The 18,263-nt window shown below is 45.9% G+C and overlaps 1 long non-coding RNA gene across 1 annotated transcript; it reads left to right on the forward strand.

Annotated features, from left to right (window-relative positions):
• Positions 1 to 15,648: 15,648 nt before the first annotated feature.
• Positions 15,649 to 17,779, forward strand: LOC147623981 (uncharacterized). The gene is made up of 2 exons (XR_015269298.1): positions 15,649 to 16,507; positions 16,723 to 17,779. It is a non-coding gene; the product is annotated as an uncharacterized LOC147623981 (long non-coding RNA).
• The last annotated feature ends 484 nt before the right edge of the window (positions 17,780 to 18,263 follow it).

Genomic DNA, 18,263 nt, shown 5'->3' on the forward strand with positions numbered 1-18,263 from the left:
TTCTTTGCAGAGGCTATGAGCATGTATCTGACAGCAGAGGAGGTTGGTTTGAGAGGACTCCAGCTTCCAGTTTCGGGGTGAGGACCTGCTCGATTCTCAGTTTGCTGATGACACGGGATTGTTTCTGCATGGCCAAGAGGCCAATCTACAGAGGGCAGAGCACTCGCTAGGTTTTTGGTGTGGCTTTGGGAGCATTGATCAATTGGCGCAAGACAGTGGCTTTTTGGATCAGTAGCGCTCTCGCTCCAGAGACCGGTTTGCACCTCCACCTCAGACATTGGAAAGGCTAAAGGCGGCCATCAAGAGGTTTTTAAGCCTTACCTGTGGCATTGTTCAACCCATGAGTCTTAACTCAAGTCGAAAAGACATCAAAGCAGATGTAAGTCCTTATAGGCTAAACAGACATGAAAGCAGACAGAAGTCCTCCAGGATTTGACCTTCCTTAAAGGCTAAATAGTCACTTGGTGGCATGAATTGAGGACGTTGCAATATGACAATGGTGATGTGCCTATGGTTAGAATCAACTTGTTGCGAAGGCATTTCCTCTCCCCCATATTTGAATTTGGGAGAAAGCTAGGGAGAGACAATGCTAGACTTTGAAGAATGTGATGGGTTGCTGCATGCATCTCTTTCCATAGGCAAAGAGGTATTGCACACAGATGTATGTCCATCGTCTATCCAAAACCACTCCCATGGGCCACTGGTCAGCCCTTCAGTATTTATAGACTTAAAGTGGAGTCCCCATCTCAAGGCATGGAGCCCAGACCCGGGTTTTAGATGGATTCCTCCTGGCACAACAGTGCAGTATCTGCAGATCGCCCCACTTCTTCTGAGCATTCGGAAGAAGCTTTTATATTGGAGCACAGCCCGGCTATCCTTGGCTGGGAGGGTGGTGGTGACAAATCAGGTGCTTTTAGCGACTATGTGGTACATCACGTCTTGCTGGATCTTCTCGAGCTCTTGCATCAGCCAGGTACAGCCAGGTACTCAAGAACTTTCTTTGGTCTGGGCGGGATGGTCAGCCGGCCCGGGCTACGGTTGCTTGGGCAGTTATTACTCGTCCGCTCTGGCCCAGGGGGGCTTGGGCATTATAGATCCAGCTGATCAAAGTAGAGCCTTGTTGGGGAAGCTTATTGTTCGGGGGCTGCTTCCAAGCGCTGAGCCTTGGAAGGAGCTTCTTTTTCAGCGGGCTGCAGGTTAGAGCTCCCCCAACAGGGGGCACTTGGGCACTAGAGATACGGTGGATCTTCATAGAGATGAGGAGGACAGGCCTCAATAGAGGATGGGAGGACAGATTTGCCTTGAGCATCCTGCAAGCTTGGGAGCTGCTGCTAAGACCGGGGCTTTCTCAGAGACCTACCACTTGTGATGAGGAGCGGGCTAGACAGCCGCTCATCTGGAGCCCCACGGTACGCACAGAGCATGGTCATATGCTGGGTTCTCGGCCTCGTCTAGCCTGGGGACCATTGGCGGCAGGCCCAGCACGTAGTTTTGGAGATTGGCAGGCCTTTTGCAGTCTCCCTGAGGAGATCCAGGCGGAGAGGCTGAGTCACTTCAGAGGGAGGCTGATTATGAGGGATGACATTCAAGAGGCACTCACTCACTGAGGAATGGTTCACGCCTTTCGAGCCAGTGGCCCCACGGTGGATGGGAGCCTTTACTCAGTTGGAGATCCTGATTGCTGTTAGAGCTTGCATTGAGGATGGTAGATGCCTCTACTATGAGATACAGGATGAGGGCAGACTTCAGAGAGTGGAGGCGGAGTCGCCTTTAGTTGTAGAGTGCATCTTTCAGAGGATACGGGTAGTGGCCGCCGCTTCTCGGAAGTGGCATATTGATCTAGACCCTGCAGATGTGGACTCTAATTGGCGCATATGGGCATATGCTGCGCGCCCCTTGGCCCGGATCCAGTGGGCAGCTCCAGTGGGACCCTGGCGAGTACGAGTGGCATGATCCTTATGCATCCCCTGAGGCCCCAGAGATCACCTTTTTCCAGTACACTGTTCGATTGGGGAGGCATATGGTCTCTCCAGCTGCATCATCGGAGCATTGGCGACGGCTACAGGGACTCTCACACAGGAGTTCCTAGAGGATTTTTGGACCAGGCTCTGGGCTAGGCAACAGGCATGCAGGATCTCGACTTTCCAGTGTGGCTGGTTGCCCACAGGGGCTCTGTAGTTGTCTATAGTGGCCTTCCGCCGCAGCCTGCGTCGATGCGGCCACCCATTGGAGACACAGAGACATTGCCTATGGGACTGTCCACCACACAGGCGCAGCAGATTTGGCTGAGGATGCTGTGCATTTTGGCCCCCCTCTCTCCAGAGGGCATGTATACGTGGGGAGCCGCTGCTTGGTCGACTTCGTGAGGGTCTGCTCTGGGATACGAGACGGAGCAGGATAGCCAGGCCATCAGATTCATTAGGGGCCAGCCTCGCCTTGTTCCTTCACCGAATTTCTCGTCCGTCGGCTAGACACAGGAGAGGGATGTACGATGGGAGCTCCTCAGTAGCCTCACCATATGGTTCACCTCGAGAGCCCGTTGTTTCACGGCCTTTGAGGGGAGATTGGAGCCACCAGCAGAGACTCTTCGGAGTATCTAGCAGGAGTTGATTCACACCATGTGAGGACAGTATGACCGCATCCAGGGCGACTCGGATCGAGCGATCTTGCGGTGCCAGGCCTTCCACACCACTTGGTGTAGGCGGCCCCTTCTATACTCTACACGCGGGTATCCCCCGCTAGCACTACAGGCCACCTATTTGGATTTTCCCCCCTCCTATTGTATGATATAACCTCTCAGTTATTTGTACTTGTATTTGTACTTTTTTGCACCTAGGGAGAGTCTCCCTAGCTGCCTTGATTGGATCTCTGCTCTGCCTTCTTATGAGCAGGAGAGGGGTTTTGTAGCCCAGTGGGTGTTTTTTATAACTAATGAAAGGATCTTTTCTCGAAAAAAAAAGGTTAATTCTTCCTCGAGCGTTAGCGATCTAATTTTTTTACTGTACGTATAGCTCACACCTGATTGTACGTCCTCACATTGTCAAGAACCTATTCATATATCCAATTGCGATGCCCATACAATCGCCATATTTACTATCCATATTATTTGTACTATCAATACACCTACTCGCATTTGTACTCGCAACACTTGTAAATTTCAAAATTGAGGGCTTTCTGCAATTATAACACAAACTGGGACATTCAACCTCCTTCAAGGCAACAAAATATCTTGTCGATTTTGCTTTCACCTATCAGTTTCTATCTTCCTACAAGACTTTTTGTAGTTGACGACTATAAAGCAATTTGCAGTGTGTTACATTTCTCGGGGGGAAGTTGACAAAAAACATTTCAAAAATTATGTGCATTTTTGCCTGTGCCATGCATTTGCAGTTAGAAACGGTAAAAAAATGTTGGAGATACATTTGGTGTATTGGCATAGGAAGACAAGCTCGACAAGAGTAATTACTCCCTGTGGAGCTTTATGATTAAAAAACTTGCTTGTGGTGGCTAAGGGCCTAGGGCCTATGGGGTTTTGTGAGCATGATAATTCCCATCTTGCAAACATTATGCCTGCCACGCCTCAAAGAGGTGATGGGCGAGGTGGTTAACAAGCCCAAGCACGACTTGTTGCACATGCTAAGATGCACATGCCATGTCCTTAATTGCTCAGTCAGTCACAATATTATACCTCATATCCGGTCTTGTAGGATATCATTTGATGCATGCTTGGGATACTTTGGAGGCCATGAATGAGGCTAGGGTTATGTATTTGAAAAGACAACTTGATGGTATGCATATGAAAGAGGATAGACAAAGAGAAGAAGAAAGAATTTGGTATGGTTGTTGGTGATTCTTCTGCTACTTCTATAGGTAAAGATGATGCATCAGGACATTATGTACATGATGATTGGACTTTTCTTGTATGCAATTATGATGCTTCTTAAGAGCATATGTCTCTGAGTGTGGTTGTATGGTATTTTGATAGCGGGGCCTCTAGACTCTAGGAGGAATTTGTTCACAAAGCTAAGGGCTTCCCCAGAAGGTAAGAAGGTCTCATGTGAAAATAATCATTCTTATCCTATGGTGAGACTGTACTCACAACAACTAATTGTATAGATTTATGCTTGCCAGATGTACTTTATGTGCATGGGATTAAGAAGAATGTTGTGAGCATCCTCTTTTGCTTAAAGAGAGTTTGTTGCCAATTTTGAGGATGACATATTCATAGTGAGAGCGTTAGAAAAGAGCTATGTGATAGTCACTTCTGGGACACTATATTATGGGATGTATCATCTCAATAGTTTTGAAAAGAGAGCACATGATGCTTGTGTGGTTACTATGTCTACTCTTGCCATACAAGTATGTGTGCAACAACACTAGGCCAGATATACAGTATGCAGTCTCACAACTGAATAGATTTATGCATAGCCCAGGTACAAAGCATTGGTAGGCTGTTAAGCGGGTTTTTTGCTATTTACAGGGCACTAAGTATTTTGGATTATTTTATCCAAAGGGGGGTGAGTCATAGCTGTATGCTTTCAATGATTACGATTGGGCTGGATCGCAGGTTGAAAAAGGCTCTTTATGGCCTTAAGCAGGCTCCTAGAGCAGCATGGTATGAGATTCATGCATACTTGGTTGCAAATGATTTTTGCAACAACAGTCCAACAGAGAGTACCCTCTATGTGAAGAGGAGTAAGGGCACATTTTTGGTCATCATTCTATACATTGATGACATGCTGCTCACGGGACCCGAGATCAGATTTCAACCTTTAAGGCTGATTTGTAGTCATCGTTTGAGATGTCAGATTTGGGGCCCTTGCATTACTATTTGGGGATTCAGTTTATACAGTGCAATGATGGCATTGTTATGCTACAGTCTGAATATATACAGAAGCTATTGAAGAGGTTTAATATTGAAGACTGTAAACCTGTGGCTACACCTATGGAGACACAGGTACTCGACTTAGTCTTCAAGATTCAAGAGACTCTTTTAATGCTAGTTTGTATCAGCAGGCTGTTGGATCCCTTCTTTATGTGTGCAACACCAGGCCAGATATACAGTATGCAGTCTCACAGTTGAGTAGATTTATGCATAGCCCAGGTACAAAGCAATGGCAGGCTGTTAAGCGAGTTTTTTGCTATTTACAGGGCACTAAGTATTTTGTATTATTTTATCCAAAGGGAGGTGAGTCATAGCTGTATGCTTTCAGTGATTACGATTGGGCTGGATGTTATAACACATGAGTGTCCACTAGTGGGTTTTGCTTTCGCCTTGGTGATTCATGTATATCATGGCTCAGCAAGAAGTAGCCTATAGTGTCCACTTCCAGTTTATGAAGTTGAGTACAGGGGGCAGCTTTTACAGCTACAGTTGAGTGTGTGTAGCTCAGACGTCTAATGGTTGATTTGGGTGTTGGACAGTCGTCTAGCACTATGATTTTCACTGACAGCCAGAGCAGATTAGCAGTTGCGAGGAACCCACTGTTTCATGCTCACACTAAGCACATTGAGGTGCATTACCACTATGTCAGGGAAAGACTCTCTGCAGTAGAGATCAGCTTGGTCTATGTGCCTACACATGACAACATGGAAGATTTATTCATGAAGGCTCTTCCTCGTCGTGAGAAGTTCGAAGCTTTTTGTAAAGCTTTGGGCTTACTGCCTTTTTAGGATTGATCCGCCATACCCTATACATGTTCACATCATCACTTCAGGGGGGGTTTGTAGCATTATATGGTAGTGATGTGTGTGAACACACTTAGGACCGTCGGGGCACTTTTTCCCTTACTAGGAGGTTTTTTCCCCCATGTGTATGTACACCCTCTTATCTACTTATTTTGGGGTGTGTACTTATCTTTTGTATCTAGCACACATTTTTTTATTTTAATTTAGTGAGTTTGTGTGCTCTCAAGCTTCTTTATCTTGTGTGTGTGTGCATTGTTGTGCAACCCTAACCCTAATTCCAATAGATGGTAACATCATTAATTGGATGTCAACATCTAACAGATGGACTGCTAACTCCTTATTGAGACTAGAAGGAGAACAAGGATAGTATATATTAGTAAGGAGATCTAGGGATAAGAGAAAAGAGTCAATAGGAAATGTGAAGAGAGTCAGGAGTCCATTTGCTAATCCATCAGTGTTGTTCAAGAAAGAGTCATGACACGAGTCAAGTCCTTAGAGGGAGGAAAAGCCCGTCATCAAAAGATGGCTTTTATGAGAGAGGATACTCCACGAAAAATGTTTAGGGAACATTATGATCAATTAGAACAAGAGAGGTTCTTAGCTAAAATGGTTGCAAGGGAGTCACTTGCAAAAATATCGCAATTAGAAATAGATAAAGGAAAGGCTTTATTAGAACCTCGACAAACTAAGGGCTTTGTTAAGAGATTACAGGAATGATTTGGAGAGGAAATAATATTATTAAAAGAAGCTTGAGTGCAAGGGATGAAATTCTTGTGCGAAGGTATACACAACATCTTGTTATGGAAAGTCAATGAGTGATATGGTTAGGATAAATTCTTGCTTTCAGAGGAACTCTTACATAGTTAAGAGTGATCTTTATGGGGGATCAGAGGAGATTATAATGGATAGTTATACGTTGGAAATTTCTGAAGAAATGGGGTGCTCTCCAAAATGCTTTAGTAATAGTACCATATGTGCCAAATACTTCTATAGATATCCAGGAGTGGAGAATGAGAGGAAAAATTAACAAGGACTATTAGAGGAAAATTCATTCAAATCTATAGGGGGAGGTACCTCCAATAGTTCCTAAGACTATACATTCACTTTTATGTGCAAAATGCAAGTGTGGAGTTGAATCCGTGGGAAGTAGTAGGGTAAAAAATTTTAACAATTGGTTCAGAGTTGAAAGGCAATAATTTGGAACGATTGAAGGATGTTTTGAAACAATATATGGAGGTTTTTACATAGTCTTATAGGGATTTGAAAGGGACAAAGCATGAACTATGTTAACATTATATTGACTTAGAATTTGATGCTATATGCAGAGCTCATTAAAGTCGAAATTACAAAGTTGCTTGATACAAGGTTCATTTACCCTGTGGCCCCTATGGCGTATAGTGAATGGGTGTCGCCTATAGTTATAGTGCCTAAGAAAAAAAGTAAGAAAATATGCATCTATGTGGATTATCGTAAGTTGAATAATCACACGAGAAAGGATCACTTTCATCTAACATTCAATGATCAGGTCCTAGATGTTGAAATTTATGGATCAAGCTCCCTGCTGACAATCCATTATCTAATCAGATCGTAACCCTAATCTAATTAACATGTGATTAGTGCTAAGCTAAGCTAGGGTGGGTGATACCTAATAACAAACATAGTGAATGAACTAAGCTAATTTAGATTAAGACTCAAGCTCAATTAGGTTACAAGATTGAGACTTGTACTTGTAGAGAGGCTTGAGAGCTTGCTACATTTTGCATTACTTGAAATGGTCCTCTTTTATATGAGGAGAGTACAACAAAGCTATGATAGCTCATGTGGGATAACTTTGCTAGGTCACTTGGCACTCTAGCATCACTCATTTCAACACCCCCCCTTGATGCTAGATTGGGTACAATTTTTAGGCTTTCACTCTTCCTCTCTCTCCCCTTGTGCTAGGCTACTTTGCCCTTTATGCTACTTTGGCATTATAGCTACTTTGGCTATAAATTTCAGCTTGAGTGCATCATATGGCCTCAGAAGAGCTGATTACATCACACTTTTTGATAGAGACAAGAGGGGTGAAAAGTACAATGGTTCTTTCTCTAGAAGAGCACGTCTTCAGTTGGGACAGCTTTGGCCTCGATGTAGTTTGCCTGCTTCTTTTTTTTATAGTAATCTTCTTCTAGGTGACCAATTTTTCCACAATAGTCACAAACAAGCTTTGGTTTATCTTTACGACATTCATTCTTGGTATGACTAAGTTTTCCATAGTGATAACATCTTGGAAGTTGAGATGTTGATTGATTTGTCCTTTTAAATCTCCCACCCTTTGTATACAGTGCTTGCACACTTGAATGTGATTTGAATGATTATTTATCTGTGAATTTGGATTCTTGTTCAAGTAGAGATGATTCTATATCTTGAAGTTTAGCATTGGGCACATTTTTAAGTGTAGCAATAATTGATTCATAAGGTTGTTTGTCAACACTTTTTAGCAATACAGCAATAGATTCATCTTCCTCAATGACTTTCTTTAATGCACTAAGTTGTTGTTTTGATACCTTTGAATTTACTAATGTAGGGCTCTGATTTTTCCTTCACTCAATTCCTGTTGGTCCACCAATGACCTTTCTGCCATGGCTATCTTCTTCTGCAACTCCTCATTTTGTTGTGCCATTGATTGTGACTTGAGCTCTAGCTCCTTGGTCTTGTTTGTGGCACTCATTAGCATACCATGCTGCTTTCTGGTTAAGTGCACTAATCTGTGTGATGGTACTCTAGGCCTTTGTTTCATATTCCTCTATTGTAGAGAGAGTATGTGAGAGGATCTTCTGAGCCATGGTTAGCAGCCCCTTGTCCCTTGGTCTTGTTTGTGGCACTCATTAGCATACCATGCTGCTTTCTGGTTAAGTGCACTAATCTGTGTGATGGTACTCTAGGCCTTTGTTTCATATTCCTCTATTGTAGAAAGAGTATGTGAGAGGATCTTCTGAGCCATGGTTAGCAGCCCCTTGTCCCTTTGAAGTTGTTGGCTGGGGAGTTTTGCTTCCAAATTTTCGAGTAATTTGTCCCAGTGACTTGGCCCTTCTTGTGCCTTCTGTGCCAATGCTGTTACCCATGGTTGCAGTTTGTCTCTCTTTGAGCTTTTCTCTCACTAGTCGTGCAAGTAGTTACTGGTTATGGCAAATTTTCCTAATACAATACTAATAACAATGACTAGTGCTTAATTATTGTGATTAAGTGAGTTGAATATTGGAGCTTCCAATTGAGCTTGTGAAAGTGGTTGTTTGAAGGGGCTTTTTATACTGACTTGATGCCCTTGATGAGGACAAGAGTCTTATGTTGAAATTTCACCTCAAAAATTTCATGGAATGGCAAAATTCGTCGATTTTATGCGATTGGTTTTTTGGTCACCCCATGAGCGCACCAATGCATGGAAGAGGCTCAGATAGCTTAGGCCATTGCTAATCCATAGCTAGGAGAGGGCTTGCATTGATTCGAAGCAACAAGATACAATGAGCAAAAAAACCAGTCAGCGCTGGTGGGCAGAAATCGCGACCTGCAGGCGTTTATTGGGTGACAAATTGCTTTGGTGAGCTTAAATGCCTTGGGATGGAGAGTTAATGGACAAGAAGGCTTTGGGAATGGTCAAGGTAGTGTGGAGAATGAGGCTTTGTAATCTTAGCCTCTCTCTTGGGGTAGAAGATAAGGTTGAGCTTAACTAAGTGCAAATGATTAATAGCTTGAGATTAGTGTAATGTGAGGTGAGGGAGATGAATGCTTAGCTATAGGAAGCAAGAACAAGGCTTTGATACCATGTTTAAATTCAAGGATCAAGCTCCCTAAGCTAAGCTAGGGTGGGTGATACCTAATAACAAACATAATGAATGAACTACGCTAATTTAGCTTAAGACTCAAGCTCAATTAAGTTACAAGATTGAGAGTTGTACTCATAGAGAGGCTTGAGAGCTTGCTACATTTTGCATTACTTGAAATGGTCCTCTTTTATATGAGGAGAGTACAACAAAGCTATGATAGCTTATGTGGGATAACTTGGCTAGGTGACTTGGCACTCTAGCATCACTCATTTCAACACTAGATAAGGTTACAAGACTTGAATTATATCCTTTCATGGATGGTTTCAGTGGCTATAACCAGATCCTAATCCATTCTAAAGATCAACCAAATACTACTTTCACTACAGACTGTGGAATATTATCTTCAGGTCCCCACCCTGATGCCAATCAATGGCAAAATTTCCTAGACCCTCAACATCCAAGTACTCCCCCTCTACTTGTGCCTTAATCACATTACTAACCCAAGGCAATCTCTCAAAGACCCATGCTAGTACCTCATGCATCTCCTTGGGAACGTCAAAGGCTCCCAACCACCATATTTCTTTCTCTACTTGAACACTCAATGAAAAGTTAGTGAGCGTCACTGCCATGCATGCCAGGTTGGCAGCATGCAGGAGGATTCGGTTTTATCAAAGAACCTTTTACAAGCACTTATCACACAGCATCCACCCACAGACCGTAGGCCCCCTCCAGTCACGGAGAGGGCCCCTACCCCCCCTCCCCCGAATTTCCTCATCTCGCAACTCCTCTTTTGGCCCTCAGTGCTCAGTGGGGCCGGTTGACCCCACCCTCTCTCCATCAAGCCTTCCCCAGTAGCCTTCCTCTCCAATGGATGCCTCTTGGCAGCGTCCCTCTCTAGCCTCTCCACCTTCCCGCTCCCCCTCACCTCCTCCTCCCCCTCGCCTCCTCCTCCTCCTCCGCCTCCTCCCCCCTCCCCCACCCTCGCCTCGGACTCTACCCGCAATCGCACCATCTGTCCCTTCCTCTTCTTCCATGCCCCCCCCTTCACCTCTCTGGAGCATTCCCATTGACCCTTTACAGCCCTTGATTCAGAGAGGAGACAATCGGCGAGCTCTGTTCGTTGCCTGATTCATCGCTTCTCTGAGTCGGTCGAGATGACCATTGCGGCCTCACTAGGTGAGGGCTCTCCCACCTGAGTCTCCAAGCGGGCCCCCTAGGATCTTGGGGTAGCTCGTGGATTATAGTTTCTTCCGGTATCTTTCGACGGAAGGGACATACATGTTTGAGGAGACTGTAGCCCCTACTCGGATATGCGTGGTCCTCCACCACTCTAGACCCTCTACGCTAGAGAATGGCATGATGATTTTCTCTTTCCCCTTAAGTGCAGCCCTAGGGATAGAGTGGGATCCAGAGTCGGTGGCCGTTACCATTCAGGGCCAGGAAGTTGAGCTATCACATCATCTTCATGATCTCTCCACATCATCGACATTCTTACTCATCTATGGCCTCTAGCCAAGATGGAGCTTGCTGGATTAGCCCACAGAGACCAGGAGGGGAGCTTAGAGGTACTTCTCTTTGTGTTCATGCATACCTCTATCACAATACATCTCCCCCTTCTTACAGGTATCTTCATTGTGATCGATGGAGCATGGAGTATGCATACTCTTGCGCTCAGACAGAATGGTAGTAAATGGAGGGTAGGATCCACGCCCACTTGCGCGACTTTGCACCAGGACAAATTGTGACTATTCCCCATCTAAACCCACGCCCAAGGCTCTTCGAGTGATGGGCAGTTCCGATAGTTCCGTCTCACACAGAGATTGATATGAGGATTGTCTCATGGAGCATTCAGGGTTTAGGGGGGGCTCAGTGCTTTCATAGACGAGGTGTCCGAGGAGAGCTTCAGCGAGCTATGGTGGGGGGGACCTATGGACATGCTTTTCCTCTAAGAGCATCACCTTACTGAGGGGCGCACTTTACCAAGCAAGAGTCATACTTTTTGGTCCCCCTCCTCTGACCCTTCAGGGACGCAAGGAGGAGTGTGTCTCTCTGTCAGTGAACCAGCTTCTATATTATGTGATAGGATCTAGGAGTCATAGTTCCAGGAGGTGCTTAATGGGCTACCATTATGATGGGTGAGGATAGCATTGGCTTCCTCAACATTTATGCCTTGAATAATGCTAGGTAGAGTTATCTTTTGGAGCACTGTCCGAGAGGCCCTACCCCAAACTGATTTTTGGTGCATGGGTGGTGACTTCAATATGATAGAGGTAGCAGAGGATAGACTTGGAGGTGGCACGACCACAGTCTCTGGAGTAGAGTACTGTGCCTGGGGAGGAGATGATATTGATTCTTAGGGGACATGACCCTGGGCATCTCCTAGAGTTTGGGCGGCGTAGCCCTGGGAGTCTTAGTTTCTCTCGATCGGATAGGTAGAGAATTGGTCCCAACCTCTCTCGGCTGGATAGGTTTTACGTTGATGAGTGGGCTTGTAGCTATGGAGGCATGGTTGGTATTCTGGCAGGCACTACTTTCTCAGATCATGCCCCAGTTATTTTATCCCCTAGAGGACCCATGGAGGCATGATAGGCATGCAAGCTCTAGGATTCTAGACAGCCTCATTCAGGACTTGAGATTTGTAGCCAGATCGATTAGATATGGGCAAGACTGGACTTTTCCTCAAGCTTTGCAGCGTGCACTTTGGAGTCCTGGGGGAGATCAGTGTTTTCTTATAGGATGCAGCCCATAGTAGATTGGAGGGATTTTGGGAGCAAGAGAGGAGCTTGAGGAGGGGCCTAGCCTCTTTACAACATCTTCAAGAGAGTTCCCTAGACAACTCGTGGATTGAGAGTCACATTGCTGCCGCTCGCACAAACATTCAGTCCATTTAGGAGAGGAGGGTGGAGAATAGATATCATGCTAGAGCTTCATTCTGGACTCAAGCCCGTGACTGAGTTACTGGAGATTTCTTTGAGATAGCTGGCCCCCATAGGAGAAGAGACGGTATTCGCAGGTTGCGCGGACAGGATGGAGCTATTGTTTCTGACCCCCCACATGTGAGAGCCATCGCCACGGATTTCTTCCGATCTCTTCTCATTGGTGCCCCTTTATTCCCCCGGGTGAGTGATGGAGCGCACGAGAGAGTTTAAAGGCACACAAGAGAGGTGGTTCCTCTCTCCCTTTGGGATTTCTTATTGACCCCTTTCACTTCAGAGGATCTGGCAAAGGCGATGAGGGCATTACCCAAGGGCAAATGCCCAGGGGTGGATGGACATCCTGTCTCTTTCTTTCTTCACCATTGGGACCTCATGGAAGGTGGCCTTCGCGCCGCCTTCAATGAGATTATCCTCACAGGTGCCATGCCAAAGAGGCTCACAAAGGGCTTGATACATTTGATTCCGAAGTAGGGTGATGATAGATTGGAGATCCGGCAGTGGAGACCCATCACCCTTCTAGAGACGGCCTATAAGGTTTTGGCCAAGGCCATCAGGCGACTTCAGCCTTCTCTCCCAGACTTGATCCACGATACTCAGACTTGTTTTGTTCAGGATTGGAGCATTCTCGACAACATCTTTACCTTTTGGGAGGCAACAGCTTTGGCTAGGATGTGGCAGCATGACCTCATTATGCTACTCCTAGACTTTGAGAAAGCTTATGAGACAGGGTGGATTGAAGCTTTCTAGAGGGCACTATGAGTCGGATGGGATTCCCCATCATGGAGTGGATTCGCGGAGTCTTAGGACTTTATTTAGCATCACATAACCAGGTTCTCATTCAGGGAGCCCGAGATGACAGATTCCCCCTTTCTCGCTCAGTTCGATAGGGTTGTCCTCTGGCACCGTACCTCTTTCTATTTGTCACTGAGGCCATGAGTAGTTTTCTCTCCGCCCAGGAGACCAAACTTCAAGGATTGTGCCTTTCCCTCCGTATGCAAGAGGAGCTGCTGAACTCAAAATTTACAGACGACACAGCAGCCTACCTTGCAGGAGATGTTGGGAATCTCTAGAGATTCATGGAGGCGATCAAGATTTTTTGTCATGCATCAGGAGCGTAGATCAACTAGCACAAGTGTGGTTTTTGGGTAGGGTTAGCACTCGCCCCGACTTGACGACCAATTGAGGTTTTCCAATGGATCTCAAAGGGCACTCCAGTTTGCTACCTCGGTTGCTAGGTTGGCATTGATATCTCTCTCGAGCAGCTTGCTATGCTTCTTCTGAGTATTCAGAAGAAGCTTTTATATTGGAGCTTGGCGAGGCTATCCTTAGCAGGTAGAGTGGTGGTGGCGAACCAAGTACTGCTTGCCACCACCATGTGGTACATCACTTCGTGTTGGGCCTTTTCTCGGGCATGTATTGGCCAGATACAATGGTTGATCCGGAACTTCTTGGGGGCTGGAAGTGATGGGCGGGCCCTAGCCACCAGGGCCAAGGTGGCATGGAGAGTGATCATTCAGCCACATAGTAGAGGGGGGCTTGGCCCTAGCCAGGGCCAAGGTGGCATGGAGAGTGATCATTCAGCCACATAGCAGAGGGGGGCTTGGCCTCATTGATCCTGCTATACATAGTCGTGCCCTGCTAGGCAAGTTGATTGTCAGAGGACTCCTACCCAGTGGTGAGCCCTGTAAAGACTTCCTCTTGGCCTGGATTTCAGCCCGCACTCCGAGCCTTGGGGGCCCTTGGTCGTAGAGTACTAGATGGATTTTCATAGAGATGTGAGCCCGTGGTTTTAGTCCAGCCTTTGAGGAGAGATTTACGGCCAGTCTACTTTGTGCTTGGGATCATCTCTCAGGCTAGCCCTCAAATAGTGTGCTTCACCAGTTGCCTCAGAAGAGCAGCTTCGGCAGCCCTTGGTTTCGAACCCCCTCATCCATTTACCCAGTGACCACATGCTAGGGGCCTGACCACATATATCCTCTGGCGCCTTGAGCATGGGACTAGCCAGGTCTCTCGGAGATTGGATTGCACACAGGCAGTTACCTCACGAGTAGCAGGAGAGAGGCCTGACAGGGATCCGAGTAGAGATAGGCTCAACATCAACATAGACTCAGCTATTCCTATCAGGAGTGGCTCACTCCTATTCTAGACCCGACCCCCCCCCCGGGTGTGGTTAGGCGTGTTTACTAGACAATATTCTTGTCGCGGTCCATGGAGCAGATGAGGACAATGGTCTGCTCACTTTCTCTATTGGATCCCATGGCAAATTGGAGAGATCAGAGCACCCCTTGGAGGATCTTAGAGGCTGCACCTTGTAGAGGGTGAGGGTGATTGGTTTTCGGGCACAAGCATGGCACATAGATCTAGCATCGGCCAAGGTGGCGGCTATGGATTTGGGAGTGCCGACCTCTCACGCGGGGCTGCAGTGGGACCCGAGAGAGTGGACTTGGCATGATCTCGTAGATCGGGAGGAGACTCTGGATGCCCCCTTCTTTGCATATACAGCGCGGCGGCTTAGCACAGGATCCAAATGCTTGAGATAGATGGCACTCCATAGCAACAGCACAGTGACTGTCTCAAGGCCTATCACAGTGCTTCCTTCCAGATTTTTGGAAGAGGCTTTGGAATAGCTTCCGGCCGAGGAAGATCACTCTCCTTCTTTGGCTGATGTCACACAAGAGTTTGGCGGTCGATACTTGGCTGGCCGTTGGAGGTCGATCTCAGTAGCTTGCGTGAGGTGCGGTGCAGCCACCCCCCCAGGAGTCTCAACGGCATTGCCTTTGGGATTGCCCAAAGGCTCAGCAGATTTGGTATAGCGGATTCTTTGCATCTTTGATATGGGCAGGGCATCGACCCTGGATCATCACTTGGGGTATTGTCACTTGGGCCACTGAGGCTAGAGTGGTCAGGACTTATGATGAGGAGGATGGGGGAGGACTAGCCCTTCAGGTCTCCCACCATCGTATTGCAGCAGTACCAGTCACACAGCCCCACCGATAGGTGACTCTGGCGACCAGGCTTCCACCAGAGATGGGAGATTTGCAGCAACAAGCCTGGTGTTGAGAAATGTGGTGCCAAAATGCACAAGCACGAGGTTGGGAGTGAGTAAGGTACAAGTTCATCTAGCAAGTTGCCACATCATCAAAGCTAATTTATCCCACATGAGCTCTCAAGCAACTTAGTAGCCACCTCATATAAAAGGGGCACCTTCAAGCAATGTAAACACAATCAACTCATCTCAAGCAATATCAAGTAAGTCCATTTGGTTGCATTTCTTGTCTATCTCTTTTTAGTTACTCTTTACTCTTGTTTGTGTTTTAATCATGTTTAGCATTTACTTTAATCCACCTTAGCTTAAGCTTAGCATTTGCTTTAATCCACCTTAGCTTAAGCTTAGCCTTGGTCCATGTTTCTCAACATGGTATCAGAGCCGGGCCGGCTAGACTTGGCAAGGTGAATAAATTAAACTTGCATTAGTCTAGGTTGACAGGTTGCATTGGATCTCTCTTCTACACTTGCCAAGTGGTCTCCAAAATAAAGGAAGGACTGCTACACAAGAAAGGAGATGGATGGTCATGAAAACATGATGAGTCTTGCACTTAAGCATTAGGGTAATCAAAAGAGAGATAAGTAGAGGATCTCGTTGTTCATCATCAACATCTCAGTAGAAGTGGTGCATAGTAGAGCAGTTGGGTGTGGCGCATAACACTCGGAAGCAACACAAGAAAGCAACATTGACTCAAGTGATAGCATTCAAGAGGAAGAGAGAAGCGGGTCTGTAGTAGCTGGATAAATTTGTGAAGAAGAGAGGAGACGGTGGCTCACAAAACTTGCAAGCAAACCTGAGCAGCAGCACAGCTCACCATGGGTGCTCAGTCAGCTCTAGCGCACAGCCACGTATGGGCCAGCCAATAGAGTTGCCACAAGGAGGAGAACGCGCACACGTTTACACTGAAGAAAGAGGAAGAGTACTCCTGCAGCGACATCGTTCACCAGGTTCTTGAAGAAATCGTCGCAAGCAAACCAGTTTGTGACATCTTTTAACAGCGAGCTTGTGGTGCAGAAAAGGCGAGCGCAAATAAGGTAGCTGCCTTTCTTCGTGGTTCACAAAAAAAATAGAAAATACACTAAGGTTTGAAAACATTATAATGGAAAAAAAATTCACATGCTCTTTTTTAGAGGTTATTCCTATGGAGGAAATTGGAAACTTGTGGTGTGAGCCTTGCATACCAATGCACATGTGTATTAATGATTTCGTCATGGTGGCTATCATCATTTACAACTATGCTGCAAGCCAGGGTTGCATGGAAGAGAAGGAGGAAGAGGATGGCATGCTTTGGTGCCCGCGTACCTAATTTTTAATCACACATTTTCATTAAAATAAGTGTGATCTACATGAATATTACACGTCCGAGTGACACATTTTCTATTTCCATGTTTTGCATTGGGATTAGACACTGGCCATACAGGCTAAGACCTTCCCGAAAAAAAAATATTTCATTTGTGTTCGCATCTTTGGGGTCCTAGACATGGCCATAGAGACTCAAGAAGCTCATGGTAAGACCACCCGTTGCATGACATAATGTCGCATCAGTGTGTAAGAAAAAGAACCAAAGGCACAATGAAGAGGGAAATATCAAAATGAAAGAAAAGAATTCAAGAAAAAAAAAAGCAAAGAGATGTAGAAAAGAACGAAGCAACAAAGAAGCTACCAATCACTACCCATTTTTTTTAAAACAAAAAAAAAATCTTGTAAGAAAATCCTACTTCCTATAAAAAGTGCTTGTATCTAGCCTCTAGGACCAATGATGTACCCAAGCTAGAAATTAACCCCTCTTGTCTCTGCAAAAAGTGTCATGTAATCAGCCTCTGAGGCCATATGATGCACTCAAGCTGAAATTCATAGCCAAAGTAGCATAAAGGCCAAAGTAGCCTAGCACAAGGGGAGAGAGAGAGAGGAAGAGTGAAAGCCTAAAAAATGTACCCAATCTATCATTAAGGGGGGAAGTGCCAAAATAGCACATCAGCCAAAGTTGTGCACAGCACATAGGGGAATGTAGAAAGTAAAAAGTCAAAACAAGACTTTGTAACCGACATCCAACCACCTTGAGTAGCCCAAAGATTTGGCACCAAGGGAGGGTGTTGAGAAATGTGGTCCCAAAATGCACAAGCAAGAGGTTGGGAGTGAGTAAGGTACAAGTTCATCTAACAAGTTGCCACATCATCAAAGCTAATTTATCCCACATGAGCTCTCAAGCAACTTAGTAGCCACCTCATATAAAAGGGGCACCAGCAATGTAAACACAATCAACTCATCTCAAGCAAGTAAGTCTATTTGGTTGCATTTCTTGTCCATCTCTTTTTAATTACTCTTTACTCTTGTTCATGTTTTAATCATGTTTAGCATTTGCTTTAATCCACCTCAGCTTAAGCCTAGCCTTAGCTTAAGTCTAGCCTTAGCTTAAGCCTAGCCTTGGTCCATGTTTCTCAACACCTGGCACATTTGGCATGCTAGATGTAGCGAGGCCATCAAGGGTAGCCACACTCCATTAGCTGAGACCATCAGGAGCATCTGGCTCGATATCATTCACACCCTCCACGGTCAGTGTGGGGGAAGCTACAGGGAGGTTCTAACCGCATGCGGAAGTGGCGGGAAGCCTTCTTGAGACTTTGGAGGCCTGGCCCTTTCCTCACAGATAGACACGGTGATCCCATTCGGCATTATAGACCAGCTGTGTGGTTGTCCCCCCCCCTCCCCCTGAGATAGCCTCCTTCTCCTCATAGAGCGGCTAGCCGGAGAGGAGAAGCATCTCTTCCCCTTATATCACTTGTTTCCCGC

The sequence above is a fragment of the Cibotium barometz genome, chromosome 26, assembly GCF_041138505.1.
Source record: "Cibotium barometz isolate CiBa-2024 chromosome 26, ASM4113850v1, whole genome shotgun sequence".
Lineage (NCBI taxonomy): Eukaryota > Viridiplantae > Streptophyta > Polypodiopsida > Cyatheales > Cibotiaceae > Cibotium > Cibotium barometz.